The following is a 7,773-nucleotide window of genomic DNA, read 5'->3' as shown; positions in this document are numbered from 1 at the left end:
CCCTTGCTTATAATTATGATGATAGCTGGGTGTGTCTGACTGACCTTCTGAATTTTATCCCTACAGGTGTAGTAAGCTTCTTGGAAATAGCTCAGATCCACATGGACTAGTGTTACATTACACAGTTCTGCTTTGATGTTACAGAAATTGGACAGAGCTAAAAGAACAGGTCTTAAGGAACTGAAGCAAACTGGTATGTTCTCTTTGGACCACAGCCATCAAAACATTTTTAAAGGGCTCCCAGTTGTGAAGAGCAGAAGTGTGGTTGTAGGAATTCCAGAGGAGGCAAAATGTTGGAAGTGAGCACAGAACGTTATGGTTCAAAAGGAATTAATTGCATTGCTCACTACTTCTTGTACAGCCAGGTTGCCATCAACATTTTTGCTGCTCCAGCTTGTGTAATTTGTTTAATTGGTTGGACTGCACACTATTAATACCACTGTGTTGTTATAACCAACAGCTCATCTGTTTGCCATTACCACCTGGATGCCATGTAGTAACCAATGTTCATACTCTACCTTGACAGTATTTATAAAAATGCAAAATGCAGAACCAAAGAACCGAACTAAACTCTTACTATTCTTGATTGATAAGAGGATGGTGTAAAAAGTTGATAAATTCCCGTCTAAAGCAACACTGGAAAATAAGTCGTTGCTAATTGTGATACTTAAAAGTAACTTCCTAAGTACTAGTTATATCGTTGGCTGAAATCCTCTTGGTGTAATTATACTAATGAAGGCTGTGGTTTTCAACCAATGTCACAAAAAGTGGTTAGTGACAGGGAACTAAGCAACTTATAATGAGTTACCTCCAACCAAGGTCTCAAAAATATACTGCATAGAAAATATACATCGTAGTAGGCATCTTTCAGTCTTGGGAGACTATGGTAATGTGCTCTGAATCGAGGACTTGGAAGAGCGTCTAGTGTGGCTGAGAAGGCCAATTCGAGAGTGACAATCTCTTCCACATTGAAGACAAATACAATCTGTCCCCTGTCAAGCTCCCCAATTTTGCTTGTTTCAGGACTGCCTCTTTGCCTCGGCCTGCTGTACAGGTGTCTCTTCAAATTGGGAGAGGCCGTGATGCACCGCATGCCTCCAGGCTGAACGCTCAGACGTCAAGGTTTCCCATCTGTTGAGGTCCATTCCTAAGGCCTTCATATCCCGCTTGCAGATGTCCTTGTAACGCAGCTGTGGTCTCCCTCGGGGGCGGCTTCCCTGCACTAATTCTCCATACAGGAGATCTTTTGGAATCCGGCCATCAGCCATTCTCACTGGCTCACCAACATACATAGATATATAGAAAAAGCAAAAGGTGAGCATGGATGTTATATTTTTGTGGGGGTGCCTGTGTTATGAGCGTACCAGTTTAATTTTCAACGATACAGGGGCCAGCCCTCCTGTGTCTCTGAGCAGAATGGCCAGTTTGCAGAAGAATATTATGGGAAGAAAAGGAATTCTGTTACCCAGATTTCAACAAAGTTATTTTTTTATTAGTCTAACACTAAAGCAAAAAACTAATAATCGTGCTGGCTAGGGGATTATGGGATTTGATGTAAAAAAATTAACTTTGCAAAGTTTTGTGCTAACCCCTTTCCTTCACTTTTTCTGCTCCGTAGTCACTCACTCCTGCTTTATAGAGATTTTGCATTTTCCTCCCGGGGTCATTATTCTGGTACTTAAATTTTTAGTTCTGGCTTGTGCACATTTGCAGAACAATGAGAAATACAGTCCCTCTCTCTTCAGGGTGCAGTCCTACACACACCTGCTGGAGAGCCAGTCCCATGGACTCAATGTGGTATTTAAGGGGATGAGATTAAAATTTCAGGGAACTCATGCAGGAGACAAAACCTTGAAGCTTGAAGTCAAACAGCTTCATTCTAAAATGCAACATGGTGACCAAAGTTTAGAGAATGTTTTAAATTTTCTTTTTAACTTTTTCCTTGTTTTTCTTATTTTTCCTTGTTTCTCTCTTTTTTTTTTTGGAGTACGGCTCTTAGCAAACTCCAGGTCAGCTGGCAGGATTCTAAGGGTTCCGCTCCAAAGAAAGGAATCTTTCCAAACTCTTAAGAGCAGTCAGGATTTGTGTGTGTGTTTAGTCGTTTAGTCGTGTCCGACTCTTCGTGACCCCATGGACCAGAGCATGCCAGGCCCTCCTGTCTTCTACTGCCTCCCGGAGTTGTGTCAGGTTCATGTTGGTTGCTTCGCAGACACTGTCCAGCCATCTCATCCTCGGTCGTCCCCTTCTCCTCTTGCCATCACACTTTCCCAACATCAGGGTCTTTTCCAGGGAGTCTTTTCTTCTCATTAGATGGCCAAAGTACTGGAGCCTCAGCTTCAGGATCTGTCCTTCCAGTGAGCACTCAGGGTTGATCTCCTTTAGAACTGATAGGTTTGTTCTCCTTGCAGTCCAGGGGATTCTCAAGAGCCTCCTCCAGCACCACAATTCAAAGGCATCAATTCTTCGGCGGTCTGCTTTCTTTATGGTCCAGCTCTCACTTCCATACATCACGACAGGAAAAACCATAGCTTTGACTATTCGGACTTTTGTTGGCAAGGTGATGTCTCTGCTTTTCAAGATGCTGTCCAGATTTGTCATCGCTTTCCTCCCAAGAAGAAGGCGCCTTTTAATTTCAGGGCTGCTGTCTCCATCTGCAGTGATCATGGAGCCCAGGAAGATAAAATTTGACACTGCCTCCATATCTTCCCCTTCTATTTCCCAGGAGGTGATGGGACCAGTGGCCATGATCTTAGTTTTTTTGATGTTGAGTTTCAGACCGTTTTTTGCACTCTCCTCTTTCACTCTCATTACAAGGTTCTTTAATTCCTCCTCACTTTCTGCCATCAGAGTGGTATCATCTGCATATCGGAGGTTGTTGATATTTCTTCCGGCAATCTTAATTCCGGCTTGGGTTTCTTCCAGTCCAGCCTTCCGCATGATGTATTCCGCATATAAGTTAAATAAGCTGGGGGACAATATACAGCCTTGCCGTACTCCTTTCCCAATTTTGAACCACTCAGTTGTTCCATGACCAGTTCTAACTGTTGCTTCCTGTCCCACATATAGGTTTCTCAGGAGACAGATAAAGTGGTCAGGCACTCCCATTTCTTTAAGAACTTGCCATAGTTTGCTGTGGTCCACACAGTCAAAGGCTTTCGCATAGTCAATGAAGCAGAAGTAGATATTTTTCTGGAACTCTCTGGCTTTCTCCATAATCCAGCGCAAGTTGGCAATTTGGTCTCGAGTTCCTCTGCCTCTTCGGAATCCAGCTTGTACTTCTGGGAGTTCTCGGTCCACATACTGCTGAAGCCTACCTTGTAGGATTTTGAGCATAACCTTGCTAGCGTGTGAAATGAGTGCAATTGTACGGTAGTTGGAGCATTCTTTGGCACTGCCTTTCTTTGGGATTGGGATGTAGACTGATCTTTTCCAGTCCTCTGGCCACTGTTGAGTTTTCCAAACTTGCTGGCATATTGAATGTAGCACCTTAACAGCATCATCTTTCAAGATTTTAAATAGTTCAACTGGAATGCCATCACCTCCACTGACCTTGTTGTTAGCCAGGCTTTCTAAGGCCCACTTGACTTCGCTCTCCAGGATGTCTGGCTCAAGGTCAGCAACTACATTGTCTGGGTTGTCCGGGATATCCACATCTTTCTGATATAATTCCTCTGTGTATTCTTGCCACCTCTTCTTGACGTCTTCTGCTTCTGTTAGGTCCCTCCCATTTTTGTCTTTTATCATGTTCATCTTTGCGCAAAATGTTCCTCTAATATGTCCAATTCTCCTGAACAGATCTCTGGTCTTTCCTTTTCTGTTATCTTCCTCTATTTCTTTGCATTGTTCATTTAAGAAGGCCCTCTTGTCTCTCCTTGCTATTCTTTGGAAGTCTGAATTCAAGTTTCTGTAACTTTCCCTATCTCCCTTGCATTTTGCTTCCCTTCTCCTCTCTGCTATTTCTAAGGCCTCGTTGGACAGCCACTTTGCTTTCTTGCATTTCCTTTTCTTTGGGATGGTTTTCGTTGCTGCCTCCTGGACAATGTTACGAGCCTCTATCCAAAGTTCTTCAGGCACTCTGTCCACCAAATCTAGTTCCTTAAATCTGTTCTTTACTTCCACTGTGTATTCATAAGGGATTTGGTTTAGATTATACCTGAGTGGCCCAGTGGTTTTTCCTAATCTCTTCAGTCTAAGCTTGAATTTTGCTATGAGAAGCTGATGATCAGAACCGCAGTCAGCTCCAGGTCTTGTTTTTGCTGACTGTATAGAGCTTCTCCATCTTTGGCTGCAGAGAATATAATCAATCTGATTTCGATATTGCCCATCTGGTGATTTCCATGTATAGAGTCGCCTCTTGTGTTGTTGGAAAAGAGTGTTTGTGATGACCAGCTTATTCTCTTGACAAAACTCTATTAGCCTTTGTCCTGCTTCGTTCTGAACTCCAAGGCCAAACTTCCCTGTTGTTCCTTTTATCTCTTGGCTCCCTACTTTAGCATTCCAGTCCCCTAGAATGAGAAGAACATCTTTCTTTGGTGTCAGTTCTAGAAGGTGTTGTATATCTTCATAGAATTGTTCAATTTCAGTCTCCTCAGCAATGCTGGTTGGTGCATAAACTTGGATTATTGTGATGTTGAATGGTCTGCCTTGGATTCGTATTGACATCATTCTATCATTTTTGAGATTGTATCCCATTACAGCTTTTCCCACTCTTTTGTTGACTATGAGGGCTACTCCATTCCTTCTACGGGATTCTTGTCCACAATAGTAGATATGATAATCATCTGAGCTGAATTCGCCCATTCCTGTCCATTTTAGTTCACTGATGCCCAGGATGTCGATGTTTATTCTTGCCATCTCCTGTTTGACCACCTCCAGCTTCCCAATGTTCATAGATCTTACATTCCAGGTTCCTATGCAGTATTTTTCTTTGCAGCATTGGATTTTCCTTTCACTTCCAGGCACGTCCACAGCTGAGCGTCCTTTCGGCTTTGGCCCAACCACTTCATTAGCTCTGGAGCTACTTGTACTTGTCCTCCGCTCTTCCTCAGTAGCATGTTGGACGCCTTCCGACCTGAGGGGCCCATCTTCCAGCGTCATATCTTTTAGCCTTTTGTTTCTGATCATGGGGCGTTCTTGGCAAAGATACTGGAGTGGCTTGCCATTTCCTACTCCAGGTGGATTGCGTTTAGTCGGAACTCTCCACTATGTCCTGTCCGTCTTGGGTGTCCCTGCACGGCATAGCCCATAGTTTCTCTGAGTTACTCAAGCCCCTTCGCCACGACAAGGCAGCAATCCATGAGGATTTAGCAGAGAGGTAACAGAAGACGATAGATGTCCACGATAAAGAGAGCAATGCACATTCCAGTGCAGGCATCTATTCAGAGTTTTGATTTCTTTGCAATTAAGCCCTGAAGGCGTGCTGGATCTTTCAAAATCTAAGGACGCTGCTCATATACAGCACTTAAAGCACTCTCTGGGCAGTTTACAATTTAATTATGCAGACTGTACAGTGGTGCCTCGCATTACGACATTAATTCGTTCCAGAGAAATTGCTGTAGAACAAAAACGTCATAATATTAAAATAAAAAACCCATTGAAACGCATTAAAACACGTTTGATGCATTCCAATGGACTAAAAACTCACCGTCCAGCGAAGATCCTCCATAGGGCGGCCATTTTCAGTGGCTGTCTTGCGAGGAATCTGTCCCAGAAAACAGCGGGGAGCCATTTTATTTACCCCGCGGCCATTTTGAAACCGCTGATCAGCTGTAGGAAAATTGTCGTTTTGCGAAGAATCAGTTACCGAAGCAGGGAGCCGATCATCGCAAAGCGAAAAAAGCCTATTCAGACCATCGTTAACGTTGTCATAATGCGGTTTTGTTGTAATGCGGGGCAATCGTAAAGCGGGGCACGACTGTATATTGCCCCCTCACTGTAAGCTGGGTACTTGGTTTACTCACCTCAGAAGGATGGAAGGCTGAGTCAGTTTGGAGCCAGCTAACTGAGCCTGTTGGTATCAAAATGAGGTCACCACGAGAATCTTCACTGCAGTAGAAGGCTCCTCAATGCTATGTTTACTTAGGGTGCAGTTGGGTGGGCAATAGTCCTGCTGTTTGGTTCACTGCAAGGATGGGCTGGTTCACTCCTTTCTCCAGTGATTAAACAATGTAATTCCTGGAGTGAACCAGCCCATCCCCAGAGCATTCTTACCTGTACTTTTCTGGGTCCTTGTCAGGGACTCCTACTTTTTTGGTTCAAGTAGGATCACTCTGTTTTGGTTCATTTCCAGCCCAAATGACCATTGGAAACAAACCAAAGCAAGTGTTGGAAGTGAACTAAAGCAAACTTGCAGCTGTCAATTTGCCTTCTTCTTTCAGTTTCCTATATTGTTAAGTAGCTTAAGAAGACAGCTGGGCCACTTCGTAACATTGGGAAATGAAATGCTTCCTTTGCTCCATGGAAGGACAGAATGGATAAAAGATTTTTTTAAACAGCGGTGTTAGGATAGTGCTAATATGCTGCGTCACTTAAAAAACACACAACTAAAAATGAAAACTTCCTCCCGGAGAAGAGAGCAAGGAGGGGGATTTTGTTTTTGTTGTTTTCAACAGGTAGGTAGACCAAATAGAGTTGCTTGAGGTGTGTATGCCATTTGGATGCAAGGATCTCCCTAAACAGCACACCAGACCTCAGGGGAACCTATTTAACCCACACTTACTTGCTCTAAGTGAGCTCTATGAGAAATGACCGACTTCCCAACCTCTAGTTCCCCAGTTGATCTGGGGGGAAGCTGTTAGAAAAGCCGGGAAGCTGAAAAATGGCAGGAGGAGACCTTGAGACAGAACAGAAGGGTTGGGAGATGAAATTCATAAACGGAATTAGAGAACATAGAGAGAAGAAAGAGAGAGGAGGAAGGGAGAGAAGAGTGTCTCGTAGTTACAGAGGAGAAGGAGGAAGAAACTAACGGAGAATCTTTGAAGAGAAGCAGAAAAGTAGGGGGAAACCCTGGAGGAGCAGCAGCATGAGGCACTCCATGGAGGAGTTGGAGGTAACAGCAACCGCTGAGCCCCTGTCTGAATAGGAACGCAGTGAAAAAGAAGACCCGTGGATGGGAGAAGTAGTTTTTTCTATGGCTCCACAAAGCTGAGGCACAGTGGTTGAACTGCATTACTGCAGTCAGAACTCTGCTCACCCCCTGGCTTCAATCCAAGGTAGCCAGTTTGAGGTTCACACAGCCTTCCAAGGTCAGTAATTGAGGACCCAGTTCATGGTGGGGCGTCAATGTATAGCCTTCGTAATTAAATTATAAACTGTTCAGAAAGTGCTCTAAGCACTATGGAGTGGTATATAAACAGTACACTTTGCTTCGCTTGCCTTGCTTTGCTTTGAGGCAGAGCAATGCCTCAGTAAACCACATCCCGGTAAACCTTCATTCTGAGGCAAAAGGGAATGGAGGGGGAAATAGTTCCTGGCTGTAAGAAAGGCTCCTGAGATTCATCGGATGTGGCGGGAAACCTAGGGGAGAGTCTGCCCCGACCCTCTAATGTCCTGAACATGTCAGGGAAGAGAGGGAGACTTATCCATTTCTAGCCATCTTCTGTACTCAAACCCACCCCTGTTGCAGAACCCTGTGCCTGGTTTGTCTAAGACCAGTACCCCGTGAGATCCCAGAATTGGAGTACCAAACGTTAAGGGTTAAACCAGAAGTTAGAGCTGGAAAGCGTGTTTGTAATGCTGATGGTGTAAATCCAAGGTTGGAAGTTGGTTCAGATT

This window comes from Pogona vitticeps, chromosome 1 (assembly GCF_051106095.1).
Source record: "Pogona vitticeps strain Pit_001003342236 chromosome 1, PviZW2.1, whole genome shotgun sequence".
NCBI classification, from domain to species: domain Eukaryota; kingdom Metazoa; phylum Chordata; class Lepidosauria; order Squamata; family Agamidae; genus Pogona; species Pogona vitticeps.
Note: the sequence above shows the minus strand (reverse complement) of the source record.